Below are 17,964 nucleotides of genomic sequence, written 5' to 3' on the forward strand. Positions count from 1 at the left end.
TCCAGAAATAGCCCCTTTAAAATAGCCGCGTCCTTGCGTTCCCGGGCCTCTGCCTGCCCACGGTCGTGACGCCGTGCTGACGGGCCGGCCTCCTTATTGCTGTGGGATTTTTAAAAATATAGCTGGTGTTAGGTGTTTCTCCTCCCCCATTTTATGCCTGAAGAAGCCCAGGCATCCTCAGGTCGCTTTCCCTATCCCCAGCACCCGCCCTTTCGGGGTTTGTGCTGTGAGTCACCGGCCATGCTCCCTTGAGCCTCGGCTCCTGGGGGTGTCTGGTTTGGGCAGCTGGGGGCTTCCCCTGCAGACTGACGCCGGCCGGCCCCGGCGGCCCTGTGTGGACTGCCGTTCCCAGTGTGGCCGGAGAGCCCCGGCCTGGAGTCCCAGCACCACCTCTTGCTGGCTGTGTGACCCCAGGCAAGTGGTAGAACTTCTCTGAGCCTCAGTTTACTTTTTTTTGGAAAAGGGACATATCTGGGGTTTGGTCAGAAGGGTGGAATTTGGGGCGCCTGGGTGGCTCAGTGGGTTAAAGCCTCTGCCTTCGGCTCAGGTCGTGATCTCAGGGTCCTGGGGTCGAGTCCCACATCTGGCTCTCTGCTCAGCAGGGAGCCTGCTTCCCCTTCTCTCTCTCTGCCTGCCCCTACCTACTTGTGATTACTCTCTCTGTTAAATAAATAAAATCATTTAAAAAAAAAAAGGGGTAGAACTTGTCTGAGCCTCAGTTTACCTGTCTGGGACATGGGGACGTCTCGGGGCTTAGGCAGACGGCCGAATTTCTCTGAGTCTCTGTTTATCCATCTGCACATGAAACACTTGAGAGTTTCTCCCCGGGGCCTGGCCCCCTGGGTTTTCTCAAGATGAGAGCCAACCTCATTCCACCATTCGGTCCCTCTGGGAGGACCTCCACCATCCCTCTGAGGGCAGGATGTAGTGAATTTAGTGCCGGCTCTGGGCCTGCCACTTCCGGCAACCCTCAGGAAACCACTTCCTTCCCCCAGGGACTTGGTTTTCCTTATCTGGAAAATGGGCCCATTTCACCAGCATGTCTGCCAGGAGGCCGCCGGGAGAGGAGCCGCCCCCACGGTTTCCCCTCCTGGCTCAGTACCCGGCAGACGCCCTGGAGACGTCACAGACGCTCTCCTGCCATGTTTATTCTTGTCACCGACGGAGACCACGGAGCCTGTGGTTGAGAACCAGACTCTGGGACCAGACGGCCTGGGTTCAAGGCCCAGCTGTTTTGCACTTGCTGTGACTTGGCCTCTCCCAGCCTCAGTGTCCTGCTCTGTAAAGTGGGGAGCGGATGGCCGTATCCTCCCAGGGCCCTATGGAGCCTCCGATGGGTCTGAGGGTGAAGGCCCGGGGCAGGGGAGGGTAGTACAGCCTTTACCCACTAAACATCAGGCCCCTTCCACGTGCTGGCTCCAGCTGGGGGCCGGTGGGAGAGGGACGCTGCTCTAGTCCATCTGTTTGTGTGTCTGGCTTTGAGGTCCTGGCTCCACCCCTGGGTCACCCCCCCCCGCCGCCGCCCACCGGGGCCGGGATTATATGGCCCGGAGGGACGTGCGTGGCCCAGGCCATGGGCAGTGCGGGGGCCGCCTCTGCTTCCTGCTTTCGCTCAGCAGGTGTCGGGCTGCCGGATGGCACAGACCGGTTCGGGCGGCTCAGGAAAGGGCAGGGGGGCAGCGTCCAGCGATGGCTCAGAGATGGGGACAGGAAGGGCCCCCTGGGAGGAGGCGTGGAAGCTTCCGCTGCTGCTGGCCCAGCTCTAGCGGCCGCCTCCCTTGTGTTTCTGCCCTCTGTCCTCTGGGCTGGCTTCCTGGACTCCTCCTGGGCGCCGCTCTCTCTCCCGACCTGGCATGGGAAGAACTGCGTGCCTTTGTGGGCCTCAGGGTCTGATGGGGAGACGCGAGAAGCAAAATAAAATAATTGTCACACTAGAGGGTGATAAGAGAAAGCAAGGAGAGAAGGGGGTTGGGGAGTGGAGGGGGGAGGGTTGGCATTTGAGTGGGATTGTAGGGACAGCTTCACCGAGGAGGTGACAGTTGGAGAAAGCCCTGATGGAGGTGAGGGAGGGAACTGAGTGGCTGCGTGGAGGAAGAATGGTCTGGGCAGAGGGTACAGTCCATGCAAAGGCCCTGGGGCAGGACCAGTCCTCGTTCACTGGAGGAGCAGCAAGAGGGCCCATGTGGCTGCAGCCCGTGAGCTCTGGGGAGAGAGGGAGGAAAGGAGGCCTTGGGGACCCCTTGAAAGACTTGGGCTCTTACCCCAATGAGGCTCTAGTCCTGGGGGGCTGGGGGGCTGTGGGGCCGAGGAGGGAGAGACCATCTGACTCAGGTGCTCAGGGCGCCCTCTGGTGGCTGCTATGGGAGGCCGGACTGGGTGGTTGACTTGGCCCAGGCAGGGAGATCCTGGGACTGAACCAGGTAGAGACAGAGGAGGGGGGAGGCATAGACAGATTTGGGATAGAGTTTGAAGGCAGACTTTGTAGGTTTCATCTTTACGGTAGCTCTGCGAGGCACTCCGATAGCCATTTGACAGGTGGGGACATTGAGGCCCAGAGACGTCAAGGCACTTCCCCAGTGTCGCCCAGCTTTGTGTTTGCTGGGTTGACTCCATGCTGGGGCCTGGCTGGGATGCAGCCTTTTCCCCAGGCACTGACTGGCCATCACTTTTCCCTAATTTATAGATCTGTTCACAGGCGTTTAAAGTGAAGTGAGTTTGAGTTCTCGCAGTTGAGCTGTTAGGGGGTGGAGTGGGGGGTCCCTGTCCCACCCCTTTTGGGCAAATACTTTGTCAGGGCTGTCAGTTGTGAGAACCTCTGGGAAACTGGGGGTTCTGTTAGCTATAGATCTGGGTTCAGAATCCGCGCTCCCCTCTTACCGAGCTGTGTGACCTTGTGGTTGTTGCCTGACCTCTCTGATCACTCGTTTCCTGTGAAAGAAGACTCAGCTCACCAGTAATGCCTGGTGCGTGCCTGCCATCTGCCAGGCGGTTTTAGAGCAGTTCTTCCTGCCTTGCTTGACCCCTGTAACCCCCAAGGTGTCAGGCGACAAAGCACAGGGTTCGAGCCATACAAGGCCGGGTAGGAGGGCACTGAGGGGGCATTGGCTGCTCCAAGGCTCGCCCGTGCAAGATGCTGGGTTCTGGGCTTGGAAGCCCAGAGACCAGTGCTGTGTGCAAAACCCCAACTGGACAGGTCCGGGGAGCAAAACAACTCAGAAGAGCTGGACTTGGGACACAGAGGAGTTTCAAGTTAAACCTTTTATTTTACTGACACTTACCACTTATGTACCTAGTTTGGGAGAAAAAAATATCATCGAAGTCTATGTCTAATGAAGTTTAGAAAGCTCTTAGAAATTCTTTTCAGAATGAAAAAACAGAAAAGCTCTTTCAGTTGCCATCAGCTACTTCTCTGTGATTAAAAAGGTATTTCCAGAGGCGCCTAGGTGGCTCAGTGAATTAAATCCTCTTGCCTTCCGCTTGGGTTGTGATCCCAGGGTCCTGGGATCGAGCCCCACATTGGGCTCTGCACGGCGGGGAGCCTGCTTCCTCCTCTCTCTCTCTGCCTGCCTCTCTGCCTACTTGTCTGTCAAATAAATAAATAAAATCTTAAAAAAAAAAAAAAAAGATAAGGTATTTCCAGTTCAGCGGGTGCCATGTTCTTCCTGCATGGATAGCAAAATAACGAAGCATCTTAAACTTGGTGGAATACAGAAATCACCAGATTGGGTGCTGGGACAGGGGAAGAGAGGACAGGAGGGTCTGAGAGTGAATGATGGGAGGGGAGATCAGGGAAGGCTTCCTGGAGGAAGTGGTGGCAGATCTAAGACGTGGAGGCCTAGTAGGGGTTAACTGGGTAGAAGGGAGGGAGGAGTGTTCCAGGCAGAGTTGAAAAGTCTCCGTGAGGGGCGCCTGGGTGGCTCAGTGGGTTAAGCCGCTGCCTTCGGCTCAGGTCATGATCTCGGGGTCCTGGGATCGAGTCCCGCATCGGGCTCTCTGCTTGGCAGGGAGCCTGCTTCCCTCTCTCTCTCTCTCTGCCTGCCTCTCCATCTACTTGTGATTTCTCTCTGTCAAATAAATAAATAAAATCTTTAAAAAAAAAAAAAAAATTAAAAAAAAAAAAAAAAAAGTCTCCGTGAGCCTTTAAGGTGAAGTAAGTAGTTTCACCTTGTGCCTCGCACCGGGCCTAGCCCATAGTAGGTGCTCGCTGAATAGATCATGGTAGATGTTAGGGTAATAGGTCCGTCATAGGCATTTAGTCGATGGCTCCCATGATAGGTGCTCAGCAAACAGGCACTGCCCACAGTCTCCAGTCTGGATGATGCCATGCGGGTGTCACTTTGTGGTGACTGCATTCTGGAAGACCTGGCTCCCAGAGGTCCCAATTTCTGCTGTGCAGGAATAACCTTCAAGGTTTCTGATCCTCAGCTTCCTGCCCCATTCCTGATGAGGCTGCATCGTTGGGGGCACAGTGGTCTTGTAGCTTGAAAGGAGGAGAAACTCAAGTCAAGCACGTTATTAAAAAAGCAGATGAACTGACTGGCTCTCATTACCGAGAAGGCTGATGTTAGAACAGCTTCAGGCATGGCTTGATCCAGAGGCTCCCACCAGCCATCTTTAACCGATGAAAAAAGCAGACCCAGGTGGCTTAAACCCCTTGCCTGAGACCACATAGCTAGGAGGAAGTTAAGGCACAGTTCAGACTCACGTTGCTGTGAATCTAAAGTCCTTGGCTTGGGAAGGTTGTCCCACGCTAGAGGGTGACGATTCCCATTTCCCAGATGGGAAAACTGAGGTTCACAGAAGGGAAATGACTTGCTGAAGTAAGCAAGGAGCAGAGCTTGGTCTTGGACCGTACACCACATGGTTCTCCTTAAACACAAGCTGAGTGGTGGGTTGGACAGGCAGAGAAGGAGAACAGGTTTGCCAGAGACCCCACCGACCTTAGGCCAGCTCTCCCCTCCCCACCCAAGAAGCGCCCACTCACATCCCTCCCACCAGCCACCCAGATGGTCATGACATTCTCCTTGCTCTTGATGAACACGTCATGGGTGACAGGTGGGGAGGTCCTTGCTGACCCTGGCTCCGCGCCAGCCGTGGGCCCTGGCCAGGCCTGCCCAGCTCTGTCACAGGAGGAAATGAGATTGGCAGCCAATTGTTCTCCAAGCCAGCCGCCTCGCTCCCCGGTGCCCAATTTCCTCCATGTCGGCACTGATTGCTCAACCCTTGCCCCTTCTCCCCCACAGTCGGCCGCCTGACTGCTCGGTACCTCCCGCCATCTCCACCTGGGCACAGCCCTGCCTCTCCTGGCTTTGTCCTTGGACATTTTCAGGGCGTTTATTGGGCGCCTACTGTGTACCAGGTGTTAGGCTTGGCTACTAGCCGACTTTGTCATCCGTCCTCTGCCTCTGCCACCTCCAGCCTGTGACCTTGAGCAGGGGGCCCAACCTCTCTGCGACTCAGTTTCCTCCCCCGTAAGTTCAAGAGAATGAGGGAGTGAGGCCAGGTCGTGTGTGTGAAGCACATTGAATGGTGTTTGGCACGCAGGCTTCCCCTTAACGGCTTTGTGGGACAGGAATGGGGGGGGCTCTCTCTTTGGCTTTTCCCATGGAGCCGGTGGTGACTAGGGGCTGGCTTCCAATCTGAAACTTTCTTCCGGGCCCGCTAGAAGAGCTTTCAAGCGTTGAGAACGATCATAGGATCTCCCCAGGACATTTGCCGGTGGATATCGATTGGGCACCTTCTGTATGCTGGGCCCTGATCCACGTGCTGGGCACAGAGTGGTTGTGAAGCTGGAGCTCAGAGCCCCGCCCTTGTTGGACTACAGCACGTGAAGGACAAGAAACAAGTGATGGATAAAGGATTTAATTAGGACATTTCTCTGGGTGCCGTGCTTTCAAGAAAGCAAAGAAAAACTTAGGAAGATGGAGCCAGGGAAGGGCAGAGTTGATACGTAGGGGTCGTTTTAACGTGGACCCAAGGCAGGCCTCTCAGAAAAGGTGTGACATTTCAGTAAAACCAGCAGGAAGTAAGGGAGTGAGCTGTGTGGAGTTCTGGGGGAAAAGTGTTCCTGGTAGGGGGAACAGCCTTTGCAAAGGCCCTGGGACCGAATCAGGCCTGATTCTTTGGAGGAGCAGCAAGGGGGTCCCTGTGGTTGGAGCAGAGCGAGCTTGGGGAGAGGGAGGTGGGAGCCCTGGAGGGCTGTGGGCAGAGGCTGGCCCTGACCCGGGAGCCCACGGGAGCCCTCTGGTGGTGGCTGTGGGGGGAAGGGCGGCGGCGTTTGTCCGGGTGAGTGGCCGCGGGCCCCGGACCAGACCCAGACGGAGAGGAGGGTGGAAGGGTGGGAGGATTCTTGGAAGGGTTTTTAGAAGAACCCGTGGACCTGGCCATGCCGTGGCTGCTGGGTGGGATTGAGCGAAAGCCAAGGCGATGGCTTGTTTTCCCACCGGAACACCCACGGAGGCAGGAGGGACCAGCGTGGGACCCCTACGATACCCAACACCAGCAAAGTTCACAGAAGGCAACGGGGCTGCCTCTTCCCGGAGGCGCTCTAGCGGGCCTCCTGGAGGTGGTGGCTCCCTGCTCGGGAAGGCCCATGTTCTGTTCCACCTTTTGGCACAGAGCGCTTAGCACAGGGGCCCACGCCGCATGGGGGGCATTTTGAAATGTGCTGTCGGGGGAGGATCTGAAGGGGGCCTGCGCTGCAGAGCAGGAGGCTTGAGCCCAGAGAAGTTGAGGTGCTTGCCTGAGGGTGCCCAGAGCACGTGGCAGAGGCAGGACCCCACTGGCGGGCCCGCGCCCCCCTCGGCTTGCTCCTTTCCCTGTGTGTTTTCCACCCCCAGGGGCTGCCAGCTTCAGTTCTTGGTGGTTTCCAGGCTCCCCCAGGCCTCAGCTTGGCACTCACCTCCTGCCTCCACGCACTTGGGGCCCGGCGCCAGGCGGGCGCGGGACAGGGGTCTTGGGGAGCACCCTCCTCCCTTTTCTACCCAGGGTTTCCTCTGCCCCTGCCCCCACCCCTCCCCCCACGCTCTTGCTAATGATGGACGAGGAATGGGAGGGAGCAAGCAAAATTATATACACACGAACATATAAAAATTAGTTTAGGATCTGGGCCAAGAACCACTTGCGCTTGGCCGGGCATTGTGGGTAATTCATCGCCGATTACCATAAAAGCCAGAGCCTGGCTGACAGGCGGCTGCGGGGCTTTTGTTTAAGGTTCTGATGAATATATAATCCTTCTCCTGGGCCTGGAGCCCGCAGTCTCCCCCTCCACTGTGACTGCAGGACCTTGCCCTCTCCCAAGGCTGTCCGTGGGGCACGGGTCCATGGACAACACTGCCTCCGGGTAGCTTGACTCGGCATTCGATGCCCACCGCCATCCCCAGTGACCCAGGCCTTGTGATGCTTTGTGGCCCTGGGCGTAGTTCCCTCAGTTCTTTATTGGGCTCCCACTGTTTGCGTGGCCACACACGGGTGCTGTGGGTGGCAGGGATGTCCAGGGGGGGTTCTGAAGTGAACGCTACTCTTTCAGAGTCTGGGGGCTCACAGCTGACGAGTGGACACGCACTTACCCTCATTTTGAAGATTCACCCTCTCTTGTTCATTCACGTGGCAAAGACTTCCGAAGCTTTTGTGATACGCAGAGCGGCAACAGCCGAGGGACCAGAGCGACTGTGCCCTCTGGGCATGTGTCCTCCTGCCACCAGCAGGAGAATGCAGAAGCATCACCGCTTTGAAACGTCTTTTATTTTTAATTTATTTTTCTGGCCAGATAGCGCCTACATGGGGGACACCATTGAGGAACTTGCGGGAAGAATGCACAGTGGGGAGTCTCTGTACCCCTCCCCCCAGGCTCTCAGTTCCCCTCAGCTTCCTTCCCTGGAAGCAGCCACCTGCCTCCTTTGAGGACAGGGGTTGGTAGGTGGAGGTTTTGCAAAGGGCCACATAGTAAATCATCTGAGCTCTGGGGGTTGGAGGTCTCTCTCTGTTGATACTACTCAGCCCTGCTTTTGTAGCCAGAAGGCAGCCAGACTCAACAGGTGAATAAATAGGCGTGGCTGTGTGCCAATAAAGCTTTATTTATACAAACAGCCAGAGGGCCCCATGTAGCCTGTGGGGCCGTAGGTTGCCCCCTCCCCTCCTCAGCCCCAGCACCGTCCAGTAGACCTTGTGGGATGATAGCAATGTTCCCTGCCTGCATTTTCTAATGAAAGAGCCACTAAGCCCTGTGGCTATTGAAATGTGAGCAGATAAAATGTGGCTTGTGTAACAGAGGACAGGAATTTTACATTTTATTCCATTTAAATGTGAGCATCACAGGCAGCTGATGGCTACCGTTATGGACAGTGCCGGAGATCTGGGAGCCTTTTGTGGGCGGGGAGATTCAGATCCTTTTGTCTAACCAAACGGGAGCATGTTTTACACGAGGTTCTTCTGTACCTTGGGTGTGTGTGTTTTCTCTGCCCTCCCCCCACCCCGCCACTTAAAAATACAGCATCTTCGAAGTAATTTCATAATTGTACATCTGGCTTCCCCGTTCCGTTTCACAGCTGCTGTACTAATGTCCTAAGACTGAGAGATAAGGAACTTCTATATCCCTCTTCGGGTCCTTGAACTGTTACATAGTTAACTGATCCCTACTGATGAGTGATGGTGACAAGGGGTTGTAAATATCAGATCAATTCCTGGAGGCCGTGTTGGCAGGCCCAGAGGGCATGCACAACCCCATCCCGATTCTCAACGTCCCCCTCAGCATCGAGAAAGAAACAGGCCCCCCTGAGGGCTTGGGAGTCATTGGCATGGATTCACCACTGAGCCAACCTAAGTGTCCATCACCAGGGGATGGGGATAATGGGATGCAGCCTTGTGAGGGAAGGTGATGCAGCAGGTGGAGGAAAAAAAAAAAAGAGTCTGCGGATGTGTGGGCTTAGGAGATAACAGTGCCCTGTGGAAGAGGTGTCTACTGGGACCGTGACCCAGACAGGCTAGTAGAGTTTGACCCCATTCGAGAGTTACCTCTGGTCTGTGACTTTGTGGCCGAGACTGGCACAAAACAAGGGGTGGCTTCTAGGGGCAGAGAAGAGGGACTCTCCCTTCCTCCCTTCCACAAATGTGTCTACGGTGTGCCAGCTGCTCTCTGTTCCAGGCAGGAAGAATTTTGAAAAAACAAATTTCCTGCCCTCTTGGAGCTAGCACTCCCGTTGGGGACATGAAGAGAATAAACAAAGCACAGAAAGGAAAAAAAAAACCCACATCAGATGTCAGGGGGTGTTGTGATGCTCTAGGAAAAAAAAAAAATTCAGAAAAAGGGAATGGGGGAGCGCCAGAGTGGGGCAGGATTTTAAATAAGGGGCTGGGAAGTCCTTGTTTGAACAGAGGTGGGGAGGGAGGAAGCCAGGGAGGTTTCTGGGCGAAGAGCACTCCGGTGGGTGGTCAGAGAACGAAAAGGCCAAGCGGTGAGACCTCCCTAGGCACTTGCTGAGTCCAGGCCGCCGTCTGTCCCCAGGCCCGTGTCCCCACCATCACCGCTCCCCATGAGCACTGCTTGCCAGAAGCAGCGGCTGGGGAATAATTAATAACTAATAATACTAATACTAATACAGTGGTCTGTCCTTATGCCTCCAAGTGACAGCCAGCCCCTGCCCGTGTGGTGGCGGCTCAGTCACAGATGGGCCCCGCTAGACGTGCCGTGGATCCCAGCACTGTGTGACTTCTAGCTGGGGCAGGAGAGCAAGGGCTGGGGAGGGGAACCTGACACCCCGATGGGTGGCGGGAGAAGTTGAGAACCAGACCGGGTTCAAGTCCCAGCTCTGCCGGTCGCTGGCAGTGAGAATTTGGGCCCCACTCCTGTGCCTCAGTTTCCCCAACTGAAAAGCGGGAGAATAATAAAACCAGTCTTTGAGGGAATTCAAGGAGCTGTGTATGCTCGGCCCGTAGCAGAAGCCAGGAGTAGTGGGCAGTGAGCTCATCGGGTATCTACTCTGTGCCTGACTCAGCCCTGAGGGCTTCGCATGTACTAAGTGCTTACCGAGCATTTGTAGGTCTTGGGGGAGATGGGGTTGGGTCCAAATCCAACCCCTGTCCGAAGATGTCCCCTTCTCCTGGTAACCCAGCAGGTGAGAACTTCAGGAGCTGCCCAGAAAGGTTGTGCGAGCCCTTGAAGTCCCCCAGCAGAGAGCCAGCCCTGCCTCCCCATCCCCAGGTGCGTGGTCCTTCCAGCTTCTCCCCTGTGGGCTGGGACTTGACCCAGAGTTTCTCTTCCCACCTCGCCTCTTCTGTTCCATTCAGTACCGCTTACGCTTCCTCTCCTGGTTTTTCCTCTTCCTTGCCATCTCCTCCTCCTCCTGCCAGCACCTCCAGGTGCCACCTCCTCCCTGAAGCCTGCCTCCTCCACAGGTGAACTCCCTGAGTTTGGGCGGGGGCTGCCTGGGTCCCCCTGTGGCCCCTCCCTAGTGCTCTGCCTGGAGCCGGGTATAGAGGAGGTCCTCTCTAAGTGCAGGTGTATGTGTAAAAGGATGGTTGTTACTGGACTGTGATGATTGTTCTCTCCTCTAGTGTGTTCAGTCTTTACATGACATGCCCCACCCCGTGCCCCGAAGACTCTGTCTCCCAGCTGTACCAGCCCCCTCTTTCCCTAGAGCTTAGTGCATTCCCTTCTACCTCAGGGCCTTTGCACATGCTGTGCCCGCTGCCCAGAACTTCCTCTTTACTCCCATCTTGGCATGGCTGCCTTTTATCACTCTTCCCTCCCAAGAAGAAAATCCTGGGAGGTTGTGTGCCTTGCACAGGTGGGAAAACTGAGGCCCAGAGAATGCCAAGGACTTGTTCAGGACCACCTAGAACTCCAGGCACACACCCTGAGGGGGAGGCTGTGTTGGGAGGGGGGGCGGTTATGGAGGAGGCATCCAGCATCACAGACTAGCATTGACTCCCCTTTCATTTCGTAACAGTTCAAGGAGAAAAGCTCAGCTGGGTGCGGGGTGATCTTTAACACCAACACCTGCCGGTCTCTTTATAACCGATGGGCTGCTGGCTTTAGCAACAGTATCCAGGGAAAATGGAAGAACAGGGTACATATTTTCATTGTAACATTTTTTTTTTTTTCTGGCGACTTTCAAGGCTTGGCAGTTAGAGCCCTGCATTAGAGAGTTAGTTTCTAAAGTAAATTAGTTTAAGGGAAAGGCATGAGCCAGTTGAATGAAAGATTTAATGAGGGATTTGGGGATGTGGCAGAAATGAACAAGGAGGGAGGATTTGGGGGGGAAGCACCAGGCACGTCCTCACGGGGGACCTGGTGAGTGGGGAGGCATCTCACAGAGAAGATGCGGCCAGATCCTTTGAGGTAGTCCCAGAGGGTTTAAGGTGGGAGATGGTGTGCCTGGTGGGGGGTGGGGTGGGGGCAGCCAGGAGGCATGGGCTGGCGGGGGGCGGGGCACGGGGCGCCCACTCCTTCTGCAGCCTTCTAGCTGAGTCAGCACCCTGGCGCCCCAACATGGAGTGGAGGCTAGCTGCGGTTGGGCCGTTTTCCACACGTTTCTGCCCTCTGGGGTGGAGCAGCGGCCCTTAGCTGGTGCCTGGCTTGTGAGCCAAGAAGACCCAAGTTCAAAGCAAAGTTGTGTGGGCTTGTTGGGCTATAGATGGTGTCGGCTGACCTCTGCCCTACCCTGCCAACCAGCCCCTCCGGGCCTCATGGAGCCTCTTCAACCATTCATTAGTTCAGTCACTCATTTAGAAAGCATTTATTGAGCGTCTACTGTGTGCCCAGCACCAGGACCCAGCAGCGAACAGAACTGACCCAGTGCTGGTCTCCCCACCCCTACGGTCTCCTGCAGAGCCCTGCAGAACCTCCTGCGGTGATAGACTGGTGTGCTGTTTGCACACCTTGGTACCGTGGCTGTGAGCCAGTGTGACCAAGTGTGACCAGTGGTCACCAGTGTGACCAAGGAGCTAAATTCAGAGTTTTAACTGCATTTCATTTCAGTTTAACAAGTCACATTTGGGTAGTGGTTCCCATGTTAGAGAGCGGAGATACAGACAGTAAACAAGTGATACTTTCAGATGAAAATAAGCCAAAAAAGGAGAGAGAAAATAGAGGAATGTGTGATCAAGGATGACAGGGGTACGCCAGAGCTGGTGTGATTGGCCAGGGCGTGGCTCTGAGGAGGTGATGTTTGTGGGAGACCTCAATGGTGAGAAATAAACAGCCGTGAAAATCTGGGGAAGGTGTTTCAGATGGCATGGACATGTGCAAAGGCCCTGTGGTAGGACTGGGCCTGGAGTGTTGGAGGGGGTGCTTTTGAACCCAGTTAGGACACAGGTGTTCATGAGCGCCCTCTGGTGAACGTTGTGGGGAGTGAAGGCGGGAGCTGGGGGATCAGGATACAGGTCACTGCCCCCCGGGTCCAGGAGGGCAGTAATGGGGGCAGGGTGGGAAGCGTGCAGAGAAAGGGGACAAGTACACAAGAAATTTAGGAGGGGAACTTGGGAGTGTTTCCAGAGTGGCAGTATGTGGGGGTGAGGGAAGAAGGACAGTCAAGGCTTCCAACGTAAGGCTTCTAGCGGAAGCCCATGGAAGGATGGAGCTGTCATCAGCTGATAAGGAAAGGACATAGGGAAGCAGATTTGCTGGATCCAGCCACACCTGAAGGCGTCCCAGATTTGTCCAGAAGGGAAGGAAAGTATAAGCCCAGGGGGACCAGCAGGTGAAAAAGGCAGAGGAGGAGCCAAGGCGGGCAGCCCTCTGGCTGCGGTTTAGTCAGCAGCAAACTCGGCGCCAGGAGCGTGATGTGAGTGTGGGTGAGGCGGGCTTCTGGCTGGTCGGCACATGCTCGTTGCCCCGGGTCATGAATGCCAGGCTGGGTGGGAGGAGCTGTTGGGCAATGTTGGGGTGGGGGGGGCTGTGGCAGAGGAGTCCTGGGGCTTAGAGAAAGGAGAAAGCTGCCCAACCAGTTTCTCTCTTGCCCTGGAAGCGAAGGATGTGGCGCTTGGTGATTGCCCCTAAATGAAACTTTTCGGAATTTTGGCAGATTTAACAAATGTGAGGAAAGTGGGATGGCGTGGGGGGAGGGGCGGGGGCTGGGACTGGGGAGACGTGTCCAGGGTGCAGTATCTGCATCCGTATCAGGGCGTGTTTCAGAGGCTTGAGAACCTCTCGACAGGGTCATGTGCAGGAAACGATGAGCCCGCCCCGCCCCAGCACCATCTGAGGGTGTCCCCTCTCCTTGTTGTTTATAAAGGAGATCAAGCTGGGACTGATGAAACCCGGTGGGCAAAAGGCCTCATAATATTGATCCCCACTTGAAAAAGGAAAGTGCTGGGCACCTGGGTGGCTCAGTTGGTTCAGCGACTGCCTTCAGCTCAGGTCATGATCCGGAGTCCTGGGATCGAGTCCCGCATCGGGCTCCCAGCTCCACGGGGAGTCTGCTTCTCCCTCTGACCTTCTCCCCTCTCATGCTCTCCCTCTCCCTCTCTCAAATAAATGAATAGATAATCTAAAAAAAAAAGGAAAAAAAGGAAAGTGCCCACTTACTCACATAGGACAATCAACCTCAGAACCTTTGTACTTGCTCTTCCTCCTGCCTGCAGCTCTGTTCCCGTAGGTGTTTTTCTGATTTGCTTACTTCATCCAGACCATCTGAGAGATCCCCGCAGACCTCTCCAGGCTTTCAGAGCCTTACAGGGAATCTTATTTTCTTTTCGATGTCTTTTATAGCTGCCTGGCATTATGTTATTGGCAATGTTTGTTTCCCTGTGGGTGTCCGTCTCCCCCACTTGTCTGTGAGCCCCGTGAGGGTAGGCGAGCTGTCTCTGTCATGCCCACCGCTGTGCCTTCAACCCAGCACACAGTAGGTGCTCAATAAGTGCTCATAGACTGAGTGAATGAAAATGACCACATGCTGACGGTCTCTCTCCAGGCGAGGGGTGGATTGTGGGCAATTTTTATTTTCTTCTTTATGCTGATTTTCCCTAATTTTCTGCTGCACGCGCCTATTTTATAATTAGAAAAAAAGTTATTTTGAAAAAAATTACCCCCAAATGTCCCAGCTGTGGGAGCTGACGTGATCTAGCCCCACGCTCCTCCCCAAGGGCAGCTGCCTTCTGGGTGTATAGAGAGGACACATCCACTGAGCACTGGGGGGCTTCCAGAGTTAGCCCTCAAGGGTGCAGGGTGGGGGAAGATTCTAGGAGTTGGCTGCTCCGACCTTCAAGGTGACCAGGCTAAAAACTCTGGAGTCATCTTTGCCTTGTTTTTCTGCTTCCTCCTGGGCTGAGCCAGTGCAGTCACCTCCTCCTCTCTGGTCCCCAGCTCCTGCCCTCCCCTCCCCCCGTCTGTCCTTGCAGTAGCCACCAGAGGGTGCCTGTGAGCACCAGGGTCAGGGCCTGTCTTCTGCCCACAACCCTCCAGGGCTCCTACCTCCCCTGCCGTCCCCCCCAGGTCCTGCTTCACCTGCCCTGGCTTCTCTCTCTCTCTCTCTCTCTCTGCCCTCCCCTCCTTCCTCTATCCCCCTCGTTCATTCTGCTCCAGCCACACACAGGCCTCCTCACTGTTTCTCCATCATCCCAGACACAGTCCTGCCTCAGGACCTTTGCACTGGCTGTTCATTCTGCCTGGAGTGTTCCTCCCAGCCATCCATACCTGCTTTGTATTCTCATGGCCCTTTCAAGTTTCAGCTCAAATGTCACCTCCTCACCCCCCCCCACACCCTGTTTTAAATACTCCATCCCACGTCAATGAACATGTCCACACATATTTGGTTCGTCTTTGTAGCACTTACCAGCAACTGACCCACAGTGAGTTTTGTTTCATTTGTTTCCTGTCTGTTGCCTGCACCGGAGTGTCGGCTCCGTAAGCGCAGGGATCTTTTGTCAGTTCGTTGCTGCTTTGTCCCCCCTTGCCTCAACCGGGCCCGGCACACAGTAGGTGTTCACAAACGTTTATAAAAAAAAGTGGGTGGAAATTGCTGGGTCACAAGAGTGCCATGCTCCACAGTGTGGCCTTTGGAGGAGAGTAAGGTTGGAGAGGGCTGTCCTGGGTGAGGAGGGTCCTGGCTATTTATGTAAACGTTTGCTGAGAACTTACCATGTGCTATCAGGCCTGGTGCCCAGAGTGGGCTCTGCTCCAGACTGGGCCAGTTCCAGCCCTGCCCCCTGAGGTCCCAGTCTGGTGGGAGGGGCGGCCCCATGACCAGGCAGGTAGCAGGTGAGGTGACCAGGTTATGTGGGATTTATAGGACTCTGTGCAAATGGGCCACTCAGCTGGGAGGGGCAAGAGACGGACCTCCCTCCTGCCCCAGGTCTCCCCACCCCGGCCATGGTTGGGGGGGCGGCTGTGATCACCACCATGGCCTGGAGGCAAGAGGTTGTCTCCAGGGAGACACGGGCAAGAGGCCCAGATGGGGCAGGGCCAGTTGGGGAGGAGGGTGGCCTGTCCTCAGGCACTTTTGCCCCAGGTCACACAGCCCTGGGCGTCCTGACACTGGATTCATCGAGTGCCTGATGTGCAACTTGTGTTACAGATGGGGAAACTGAGGCCCGGAGGGGGGCAGGTTCTTGCTTGAGATCACCTGGGAAGTGCCTAGATTCAAACCAAGGTCTGCATGACCCCTGTCTCCTGTGTGTCCCGTGACATGCTGGGGTGCCAGGTGTCTCAGTTCACAAAGCACCTACTGGGTGCCCAGTACTTTGGGGGCTCCAGTGCAGGCCTCCCCAATACCAGAGGGGTGGGATTCTGTGCTCCATTCTGTGGCGGGAGTAACTGAGGCACAGAACTTGGAAAGCAAGGACGCAGGGGAGAGGGGTGGGGAGTGCACGTGTAGGTCCTGCCTGGGCCCCTCCAGCTGGCCCTGTGTCCCTCCTCTGAGCCCGTCCCCTTCACTCCACTGGGCAGGGAGCTTCTCCGGGGCGGGGCCTGTCTCTCCTGCACGGGCCTTATCCCCAGGGGCTTAAAATTGTAGTGGTTTGTTATTTTTGGGCTCCAGGCCTCCTGCAGCATTGTGGGTAAGGGCTCAGCCTCTGGACCCAAACCTTGGTTCGAATCTCTGTTCTTTCTGACCTTGAGCAAGTGCCTTTTCTCTCTTCTTCCTCTTCTAACTTTAAGTGGGGGCTCATGGTGGGGGCTCTGGGACGTTTGGCGCGTGATGTGCATAAGAGCCCACTCCGTATGGGCTGTGGGATTCATCCTAAGCCCTCATGGGAGAACTGGAACCATTTTCACCCAGGATAGGAGCAGATGGGGAAGCCGGGCCCCCTGCGGCGGCTCCCGGGCCTCCATCAGGGTCTCTGGCCCTCCTTGACCGCTTCCCCGAGCTCCGGGGACCCGCTGGGCCTCCGCCTTCCCTGCCTCTCCCGAGTTTTCAAACCCGCTCGGGGCCGCAGCGCTGGCCGGGATTGGCTGCCTGCGTGGGGCTGCCCCTCCTTCTCGCGTTCCTCTCCAGCCTTCCCCCCAACCCCCCCGGGGTGTCTGGGACCTGGCACGGTGGCCCCATCTGTTTCCAATCTGGCCCTGTGTGTGCTCTCCGCCCCCTCCTCAGGGTTGTGGCTATCGTGGGGGCCTCGGCCTTGGTGTCTCCCATTCATCCTCCCAGACCCCTACCGGACTCGCAGCGGGAGGGAAGCTTCTTTGTGCCTGCACCCCGCCCCCACCTCGGGGGCTCTGTGTGTAGGGGGCGCGGCCTCTGTCATCCAACCCGGACCAGGAGGGAATCTTGCTGCCCCTTCTCCGACCTCCTGTATTTGGGTGTGTTTGGGGAGCCCTCTGCCTCCGTGTCCGGCATCCAGCCCCTTCGTCCGTTGCCATGGCCACGATCAGCTCGTGGAAGAGAAAGGGGAGTGGGGTGGGGGCTCCCTCTGGGTTCAGGCTTACAAAGGGGGGGAGTCTTGGGCTCTGCCTCTTGGGGTACCCCCTCATGTGTGTGCAATTGGGGGAACACAGCCACCCCCTTGGAGGCCTCCCCCTACTGGACCCCCATGGGGGCTTCCAGTACCCCCATGGAGCTCCCCCTGGTCTGCCCCCCCTCCGCCCGACTTCCGGCCAGGACCCCGCCCCGCTTCGGAGCCCCCTCCCCGGCCCGCCCCCTGGCTGCCCCGCCCATAGGCCCCGCCTCCGGCCCCGCCCCCAGGCCGAGCTCGCTGGGCCTTGGCCTCTCCCGAGTCCTCGCTGCGCGCCGCGCTCCAGGCGGACCGAGGGACGGGCAGCAGCGGGCCCGGCCTGAGGGGCCCGGGCCCGATCTCCAAGCTGAGATCCGCGGGGTGAGTGCGAGTGCGTCCGGATCCCCTTCTGCCCCGAGGCCCGGGGTACCCTGGGTTTTGTCCCCCTCCTTGCCCCCCTCCAGGCCCCCGTGGAGGGGGGGACCCCTGCGTTCTCCCCCACCCGCGCTCCTCTCGGGCCAGTCCAGCCACCCTCCAGGGACAGCTCCAGCCCGCTTCTGCCTGGCGTCCGCGCCCCCGCCTCCCACACGCCATTCAGATCGGTCGCTGGAACTTGGGAAAACTCCGGACCGTTATGCTCTGCGGGGTCCCCTCCCCCGCCTGGCCCCCAGCCCGTCCTCCTCCCCCACCTCCCGGGGGCGGAGCCAGGCTCCGGGCAGCCTTCTGCCAACCCAGGGGCGCTCTGATAGGGGGCTCCGGATCCTTCCGCTGGGAACCCCGACTGCGGGGTTGGGGTTGGGATTCCTATTCTTAGCCACCCCTCCCCCAAACTCAGAGAACGTTTCCCCTCTTTATTCTTGTACCCCTCAGGTCTGTGGACTCCAGGTTAGTGCTGTACCTTGTTGGAGGTTTAATAAACGGGGGGGGGGGGTGTCAGGACAAGTGTATCAGCCCCCCCTTTCCACTTCCTGTTCCTGTCCTTAAGCTCCACGCCTCTGTCCCCCATCCTTGCCCACCAGACCCATACCTGAGCACCCCCTGCTGCTGCCTTCAGAGTCCTGCTTCCCAGGATTCCTTCTCAGAGTCTCGGGCAACAACACA

The 17,964-nt window shown here is 56.8% G+C and overlaps 1 protein-coding gene across 17 annotated transcripts in view; it reads left to right on the forward strand.

Moving 5' to 3' along the window:
- Positions 1 to 17,964, forward strand: part of PTPRS (protein tyrosine phosphatase receptor type S) — a 94,153-nt gene that overhangs the window by 12,415 nt on the left and 63,774 nt on the right. Inside the window, exon 1 of one of the 17 annotated variants that reach the window (XM_082734857.1) lies at positions 17,117 to 17,244. The exons of the other annotated variants lie outside the window; for them this stretch is intronic. The gene's annotated coding sequence lies outside the window, so the exon portion shown is untranslated. Of the gene's footprint in view, positions 1 to 17,116; positions 17,245 to 17,964 lie in introns of those variants that run through there. 17 annotated transcript variants of the gene reach the window in all.

Source organism: Mustela nivalis (genome assembly GCF_964662115.1).
Source record: "Mustela nivalis genome assembly, chromosome: 1".
Classification (NCBI taxonomy): Eukaryota; Metazoa; Chordata; class Mammalia; order Carnivora; family Mustelidae; genus Mustela; species Mustela nivalis.